Consider the following 9,465-nt stretch of genomic DNA (forward strand, 5'->3'; position numbering starts at 1 on the left):
AGAACAGATACTTTGATCTCATTCCTTTCTTTTGTTTTTGTCTTCAGGGCTGGCCACATACTCTGTTGGGAAGAAGGCTCAAAATGGAATCCTCTCAAGCAGACCTGCTTTGGTTTCCACCCCTCCATTCTGAGAACCCAATCTCAACCCATGTGTTCTGCCTTCAGGCAGAAAATGTCAGAATCATAGGGAAGACTAAGCTGAAAAAAGAATTTGGAGTTCCAAAGGAATTCTGTGCCACCTGCCGTCCAGCAATTCCTTTGCCCAGGTAATGGCATGACAGTAAAGACACACTCTGTTCTGAATAGGCAGAAAACCAACTTGGCCCAGGACTTAGGTTGAGGTGGGTAATGTTCGAAAAGACCCATTTGCTAGGGCACCTCAGGTAAGGCACAGAAGTCTTTGCAGGCGAGGCTGCAGGGAAAAGAAAACGCATGGGAGACAGTCCTGATTCCAAGAGGTTACAATTGGTTGGGGAGGCAAGGCAGCCACAAAGAAAGCACAACATGTTCGGGCCAGGTGGGTGCTTCCTTAGGACAGCACTACCTATTTGGGAAACAGCTGTAGAAACAGATGGGACAATCCTTGTCCATTGAGATGGGGTCAGAATGACTGCACAAAAACATGGCTACCCCGAGTTACCACAGCAGCCAACACTTGCCCTCCTTCCATGCCCACCAGGCAGGGTAGAGAAGCTTGTTCTTTCTGCATCCTGACCCTGGAGAGGAGGTGAAGCACAGGGCTCCCAGAGGCTGCCCTTGTAGGCCCTAGTGCAGCGGGGTGACGCTGGGGCAGGAGGGCCCCTGGATTGGGGTGGAGGAGGGCCACAAGGTGGCGCGGCTCCAGTTCCACTTCGGCTCCCGACCCTCAATTTCCGTCTGTGGCCCAGTGACCTCGGCCTTCTCCCCAGCCACCTTGCTAGCTGGCCCTACAAGGTCAAATCAAAGAACTAAAGTGTGTAGGGTCATGTCCTCCCAGTCAGGGAGCCAATGATACCATATCTTGGTATCCAATGGACAACCTGCCTGCCCACTCACTCTCTAACAGCCAATGATGAGGGAGCCTTGTGGTAAGCCCCGCCTCCCCACCCCTTGAATGCTCACAGCGCCACCTTGTGTCCCAGTAGTGCAGCTTTGGTGAGTTTGGAAACACTCCTGGTTTCGAATTCACTCAGCAAATATTTAATGCGTGTGTGCTGTGGCCAGGTAAAATGCCAGGTGCTATCTTCCTCTACATGGCAGGGACAGACATGTGTTCCTCAAGCTCACTGGGGATAGCACCGCCTTTCTAAAGTTCCTCTCATCTGTTACCCGGCCTCCAAACCCGGTGGTCCTTTATGAATTCAGCTGTGGCATGGGAGTTCATACTCTCGGCTTCCTTTACTGCATTTCCCACTCTTTCTGTCTTCAAATTGTTGAAGTCAAAATAAAAACTTAGAGGCTGAGCTCTAAATTTAACAGGTTATTTGGGAAGAAAGGATTACCACTTGGGACACACAGGCACACCGTAAGAACAAAGAGAAGGCTGGAGGTTTTGCCGAATGTTACCCATTCTCTTTGAGAAAGTTCATTGGCACTAATAAGGCTCTGGGGAGCTGGCAAGTTCCAACTGGTGGGCAGTGGCATTGGGCAAAATCAGTCCTAGAGCTGCGGCAAGTTATCTCAGCAGTGGTAGATAAAACTGGTCTCAGGTTACAATAGTTGGTTTCAACAGTTAGACATGCGGAGAATTACATTCTTGGAGCAATGCTGTCTTTCCTGAGTGCTTTTCCCCCTGGCTTTTTGACTTTGCTTTAGTTGGGTATGACAAAAATGACCCAATTCATTTGATCGATTTTTGCAAACATTTCTGGAACTAGTGGCATCCCTGATGTTGGTTTTATTTTGTTCTCCTTGAAAGTGTTACCGTGCAGCTCCAGGCTCTTGGTGTCCTGAACAAAGAATTGGATGAGATACACACAGATAGCAAAGCAGCAAAAGTGTATGACACATAGTATTACACTTTCAGAGAGTGGAGAGTGGACTGACCTCTGAGAAATGAGATCAACGTCAATTTGGTGTACTTTGAATTCATGTATATATTTTTTCTCTTCTCTGGCCAAGACTGCCTAATCTCTAGCCAGTATCTGCCTTTTGATGGACAGGTGGGTTGCTTAGTTATTTAATACTTTGACCCTTGTGCGCTTGTGACTTCTTGTGAGTCACCTTCATCCCATAATTTTAAGTACATGCATAATATGCAGTCCATATGCATGAACTTTAAGTAGCTAATTACCATACAGGAACATTTTAAGTATACTTTTTCTGTCTAACGTGCGTACCCATCTCTGAGGTGCTGCCCATGACAGGTTTGGTCTGGATCTAGCTGGTCACGTGGGCCTCTTACTCACTTTTTAAAAATCTCATTTTTGTTTTGGCTGCTCAGGCTGTGCTTCTTATCTCATTTCTTGCTCATTTGCCCCTTCACCTTGCTTCTGCTCTCATGTTCTCACTCATTCTTCCTGTATCCAGTCTCTGGTTCCCTCTCTACCATCTCCTGCCTCAAAAGTGCTGCTCAGCATATAATTTCTCTTTGTAAATTGTGGTTCTTGATTTTGGGAAATGAGTTTCCACATTGCTGAACTTCTTAGCTAGAGAATACTGTTGGGGTGTGTCTACATCTATGGAACACTACTGGGATCCCTTGAATCCTGTCTAGAGTCTAAAAGAGGGACATTGTTACTTAAAGGCGGTGGCCGTTTAGCTGTCCCTCCTAGATTTGGTTCATATAATTTCTGATTTTCATGTCAGATTATAATCTGTAAACTCCTACTCAGGTCACTGTACCACTTTGATGGAATTTTCATTCCCTTTGTCTTTAAGATTTGTCTAAAGATATTTGACTTTGACAGAATTTTTGGGTTCTTTAGTTTTCTTTTTAATTATCAGGTATACATACAAATGAACATTAAGCATATAGAGTTGTGTGAATACTTATAAAACAAACTTAATGTGTCACCAAATCAAGGAATAGCTCATTGCCCCAGAAGTACCCCCAACCCCCTAATAACAACCCCTCCCTTTCTCCCTGTCTCCAGAAACGAGCCATATAATAACTCTGGTGCAAATTACTTTTTTGCTTTTCTCTGGATTTTTTTCCTTTTATGTAGGCATTCCTAAAAGATATAAGTTGGTTTTGTCTGTTTTGAACTTTCTATAAACAGGGTCTTACTGAAGAGAATTTTTTTGTCTTGTATATTTTTCTCAGTTTTATGTAGTTGTAGGTTGTTCATCCCATGCTCTGGGAATTTGCAGCAATGGGTGTATCCATTCTAATGATGGTGGATATTAGTCTTGTTTCTAGTTTGGGGATATTATGAACAATGTATTTCCTTTTTGTACACATGACCTTGGTAATTTGTGTATCTGGGTGTATACCTTGAAATGCACTGGTGGAGTCATAAGTCATATATTTCAACTTTGCTAATTCATGCCTGTTTTTCAAAGTGGTTGTACCAGTTTACATTTCTGCCAGCAGTGTACAAGAGTTCCTATTGCTCCACATCCTAACCAGCAGTTGGTATTGCCAGACTTTAATTTTTGTGGAATATTGTAGATTTAGTTCATGTTACTTTATTGAGGTTTTAATTTGACTACCTGGTTTATTGATGAGGTTGAACACATTTCCGGTATACCAGAGGAAGCTGTTTGGGCTTCCTCTTATGTGCAGTGTCAGATCTTTGGCATTTTTTTCTGTTGGGTTGTCTGCCTTAATGATTTATAAGAATTCTTTATGTGAAATTGCTGGCATTTGACCATTTTTGACTTACAAAAAACGGCAGTTTCATAGGGTTCAATTTAACACCTTCTGGATATTGGTCCTTTGTTAATTATGTGTTGACTAAATCAGATTATGTGGCTTATCTTTTCATTTCCTTCCTTCATTTTTGAGAATCAGAAAATTTTAACATTAGTGGATTGGACTTATCAGTCTTTTTCTTTATGGTTGGTGCTTTTTATGTCTTGTTTAAGAAATCCTTGTCTTTGGGGCTAAAGGTGACCAGATTGTGCTGGGGAACTGGGGCTGTGTTCTCAGGGCATTCTACTTTGGGCCCTGGGTCACTTTGCCTCTGCTCAGGAGGAGGCAGATTTCTCTGTGCCCCTAGCCTTGACTGGGTAGGGGAGGGAGGAGAGGCCACTCCTGGGCTCCTTGTAGGGTCACACTCACGTTTCCACGAAGATCCTGTTCTGCAGATTGTTTCCAAACCATTCTTTCAAGTGCAGAGGGCCTTCCCAATAAATTGGCAGCCCTGCATCTCACTGGGCCAGGGTTGGGACAGGGACTAGGCCAGCATCATGGTGGATGCTCAGCTAGGGTGGACTGTGACAGGGTTGGCTCCAGTTCAGAACTGGAAAACCTGTTTCCTGAATTTTGTGTCCTAGAGCCGATGAGATGGGACAAGGAGAAACTGGCCGAAGACAGTGAAGCAGTAGGAAAAACCCCGCCTGCCCTGTAATTCTGGGGCCTGGGGGATGTAATGGCATGATTGTGACCAGTGGGCTGGAGCAGAGCAGGTAGCCTGGGGCGCGCCAGACAGAAGAGTGGAAAATGTCGTGGCTTCTTGGCCTTCACTCCTCAAAGTCACTGTGGGTTGGGGGAGGCAGGGGACTGTCCAACCTTTTCACAGTTCCCTTTCCATTGCTGACAGTGCCTGCCACATGAGAGGTATTAATACATATTTGTTCAATCAATGAATTAATATTTTTCGAAGAATTGCATGAAAGAGTTAATGTTTTCTTTTGTAATTTTTTCCCTGGGGAAAACTTTTTGTAGCCCCTAGGTGGCAGAGTTAATCACATCTAGCTGGCTTGTAAGAGATAAATCAGATACGGAACCAGGCTTTTGCATTTAAAATTCATCTTGTTCTAATTCTGTTTTTGAACTTGTTAATCGTTAAGGTCCTAAGAAACATTGGCAGAGTAAAACTGAAATAAAGACCTGGTAAATTACTTTCTCAGGCTAAAGATGGTATGAATTTTTCTTCTAAGTGCTTCTAAATCAGTCCTTTAATGGTTAGGTTGGATGTAAATTCTTACCACTCTTCTCTCAGATAAATGAATGTCAACCGGTTTTTAACTTCTGCTGGAAAATGGTCTTTTACTCTTAGAATCTGGCAACCTCCTTTGTGTCTCGTGTCTGGAGGATCAGAGTCTGGGAAAGCAGCTCCCCTCCACCCCACTTCTCAGGCCGTCTCCCAGCTTCCCTGCTTCTCTCCCCGCAGCTACCCAGCTTCTCTCCCTGCAGCCACCCTGCCCCCTTCCAAACTGCCTCGGAAAGTCCCGTGTCTCTGGTTTTCTTTTCTGTAGGAAATCAAATGTCGTGCCACTGCAACCTTTCATTCAAGATAAAAATTCAAAAGCAATTCGTGTATTTGAAAACACATCTAAAGCCACAGGCTTGAAGTTCCTGTTTTGATGGGGAAAATGAATATTCACATCTGGAGATAACAGATAATATTCACATCTGGGATGTTGAGATAGAGACAGGCAAATGCATCTCAGACTCATTATTGGTTTAGATTCTTATAATTATCAATTATCATTATAGCAAAACTGATCTTCTGTGTACAATTCGTGATTTTTAACATATGTACAGATTCATGTAACCAACACTATGATCAGGATAAAGAACAGTATTGTCACCACTCAAATCTTCCTTGGGCTGTCCCTTTTTCAGTCATATGCTCTTCCCAGCCCTACCCACGAGGAACCATTGAGTTGTTTTCCATCACTATAGTTTTTCATTTTTAAGAGTATCGTATCAGTGGAATCATGTGGTATATAACCTTTGGGGACTGGCCTCTTTACTTCAGTATAGTGACCTTAAGATTCATTCATGTGATTGTGTGTGTCAATAGTTAATTCCTTTTATTGCTAGTAGTATTCTAGTGTATGGATGTTCCTATAGTTTATCCATTCACCCATGCGAGGACATTTGTGTTGCTCCCAGTTTTTTGGTAATTATAAATGGAGCTGCTATAAACACTCACATACAGATTTTTGTGTAAACATGAGTTTTAATTTTTTAGGGTAAATATCCTGGAGTGTGATCACTGAGTCATGTGATGTAGGGTTAAATTTGGAAGAAGCTGCCAAAGCATTTTCTAGAGTGACTGTACTGTTTTGCATTCTGGCCAACATCTGGTATTGTCTGTGTTTTCTATTTGTCCTGCTCTAATTTGTGTGTAGTGGCATCTGATCATGGTTTTAATTTGTATTTACTTAATGCCTAGTGGTGTTGATCATTTTTTCATATAGTTATTTGTCATCCGTGCATCTTCTTCGGTGAAGTGTCTAAGTCTTTTGCTCATTTCTAAAACTTGGGTTGCTTGCTTTCTGTTGAATTTTGAGAATTATTTATATATTCTGGTGAAGTTCTTAACCAGATATATGGTTTGCAAATATTTTTTTCTTGCATATAGTTTGTCTTTTAATAAAGTATTTTGTAGACCAACAGTTATTAATTTTGATGAAGTCAAATGTATCACTTTTTTTATTTTGTGAACTGTAATTTAGTGTCATGTCTGAGAACTTTTTGCCTAACCTCAGGTCAAGAAGATATTTTTCCTGTGTTTTCTTCTACAAGTTTTATGGATTCATGCTCTACATTTAGGTCTATTATGCTTTCTGTGTTAAATTTTCTGTAAGCTGTGAGATTGATGTCAAGGTTAATTTTTTGCATGTAGATGTCCAGTTGTTCCAACACTATTAGTATTATTGTCTTTCCTTATCAACTCCAGGACACACAATTTGGGAAACAGGTTTTCCAGCTTGAAGCTGGAGTCAACCCCTGTTCACATTAGTTGAAAAGACTGTCTTTTTTCCATTGAATTGCTTTGGTACCTTTATCAAAAATCACTTGGCCATGTTTGTGTGACTATTTCAGGACTTTCTTTCTATCCTGTTCTACTGATGGGTGTGTGTCTCTCTCCACCAGTACCACAATGTGTTGATTGCTGTAGCTTTATAGCAACTCCTAAAACATGCAAGAATGTTTCCACCAATTGTATTCTTTGTCTTCAAAATTGTTTCAGCTGTTGTGGTTTAGTTGCTTTTTTATATTCATTTCAAAATCAGCTCCCCCCTCTCTCTCTCTCTTTCTATATATGTTTATATGTATATTAATATATACATAAAATTTCTGCTAGGATTTTGGTTTGAATTGTGCTAAATTTATACAAAACTTTGGGGAGAATTGACATCTTTACTATGCTTAGTCTTCCAACCCATGAACACAGTATGTATCTCATTTAGTAAGGTCTTATTTGATACCTTTCCTTAGTATTTGTTTTCATCATACAGATTCTGTAATATTTTGTTAGACTTACATTTAAGTATTTAATTTTTTGGAGCTGTGGTAAATATATTTTAATGTTGCTTATCAATTGTGCATTGTGAATATATTCAAGTACAGTTGTTTTTTGTGTGTTGACTTGTGTCCTGTGACCTTGATAAAGTCACTTATTAGCTGTAGGGCTTTGTGTGTGTGTGTGTGTGTGTGTGCGCGCGCGCAAATTCCTTGGGATTTTTTATATAGGCAATTATTGTCACCTAAAATAGGGACAGTTTTTCTTTTTCCTATTTTATCCATATGCCTTCTTCATTTCTTGCCTTACTGTGCTGGCTAGGACTTCCAGTAGGATACTGATTGAAGTGCTGGGAGGACTCATTTTTTTCTTTTCCTCAATCTTAGGATAAAGCATTCTGTCTTTCACCATTAAGTATAATGTCGACTGCAGGGTTTTCATAGATGCTTTTTATCAACTTGAGGAAGTTTCTCTCTATGTCTAGTTTAGTGAGACTTTTTTTTTTTAAATCATATTTTGATGTTGAATTTTGTCATATGATTTTTTCTGCATCAACTGATATGATCATGTGGTCTTTCTTCTTTATACTTTTCATGGGGGATGGTCTGTAGCTTTTCCTTATTTGTACCATCTGATTTTGGTCTCAGGGTGATGTTGAGCCCATAAAATAAGTTTGGAAGTTTTCCTCTTCTATTTTCTGGAAGGGATTATGTAGAACTAGTGGTATTTCTTCTTTAACTATTTGGTAGAATTATCCAGTAAAACCATCCAGGCCAGGAGATTTCTTTTCAGAAGATTTTGCTATAAATTCAATTTCTTTAATAGATGTAGCACCATTCATGTCAGCTAATTCACATCGGATAAGGTGGTATTTCAGGGGTTTTGAGGAATGAGTTTATTTCATCTAAGTGGTTGCCTTTCCATGTATAGAGTTGTTCATAATATTCCCTTATTATCCTTTTAGTGTATGTGGGGCTTGTAGTGATATCCTCCCATTTCATTCTGGATATTGGTAATTTCTGTAGTTTTTCCTATTTTCTTTTCTTTTCTTTCTCTTTTGGACAGATTCTCACTCTGTTGCCCAGGCTGGAGTGCAGTGGTGCGATTGTGGGACTCACTGCAGCCTCAATTTCCTGGGCTCAGGTGATCCTCCCACCTCAGCCTCCAGAGTAATTGAGACTATAGGTGTGCACCACCATGCCTGGCTAATTTTTGTATTTTTTGTATAGGTGGGATTTCCCCACGTTACCCAGGCTGGTCTCAAACTCCTAGGCTCAAGCGATCCACCCAACTTGGCCTCCCAAAGTCCTTGGATTACAGGCACGAGCCACCGTGCCTGACCAGTTTCTCTTATTATTGTAATTTTTGGACATTCTTACTAGAGATGTATCAGTCTTTTCAACAAACTCGCGTTTAGTTTCATTGATTTCCCTAATTTTTTCTGTTTAATCATTTATCTTCTTTATAATTTTCTTTCTTCTATTTTGCTTTGAGTCAATTTTGAGTTTATTTTGCTCTTTTATTTTAGTTTCTTATAAAATTGTAGATTATTGATCTAAGAACTTTCTTATTCTTTTTTTTTCTGCATCTTGGTGATCATATTTATTGGAAGAGCTTGAGAAAAATGAAAATACCATTTTGCTTAAGAATTTGTGAGTTATCTGCAAATCAACACATTCCAGGCGTGGAAGAATCCCGGAATTATTTCTTAATATCAAAATGTATGCAGGTTTCTCTTTTGAATGTTTTGTACATTTAGAAAGGCCACTGTACAAAGTCTCCTGTTCTCCATACAGGACAAATTCTTTGTTTCAGCCAACTCTCAGTGGAGGGGCAACCAGGACAACGCCATCTCCCCGGACAAGGAGCATTGGAATATTCCGTTTCGTTGATTTATATATCTCTTCATATGTTTCTTCATCAATTTCTATAGTAGTCACAGTTTCTTCCACATCTCCCAAGATCATATTTAAATGTTGATCATAAGCATGTAGTCTGCCTCAAAGCTCTCGGTCATTTCTCATTTTCACATCAATTCGCTCATCTAGGCTGAGCCTGATAAGATCCAGGGGCTCCTCTACAGTGTTGGTAGTTTGTTGTTGGTCTACATTGTCTGCCAT

At 40.5% G+C, this 9,465-nt stretch overlaps 1 pseudogene; it reads right to left on the reverse strand.

Annotated features, from left to right (window-relative positions):
• Positions 1-9,156: 9,156 nt before the first annotated feature.
• On the reverse strand, positions 9,157-9,465 carry LOC108531162 (U6 snRNA-associated Sm-like protein LSm3 pseudogene; annotated as a pseudogene).

The sequence above is a fragment of the Rhinopithecus bieti genome, unplaced genomic scaffold (assembly GCF_001698545.2).
Source record: "Rhinopithecus bieti isolate Rb0 unplaced genomic scaffold, ASM169854v2 scaffold_8350, whole genome shotgun sequence".
Classification (NCBI taxonomy): domain Eukaryota; kingdom Metazoa; phylum Chordata; class Mammalia; order Primates; family Cercopithecidae; genus Rhinopithecus; species Rhinopithecus bieti.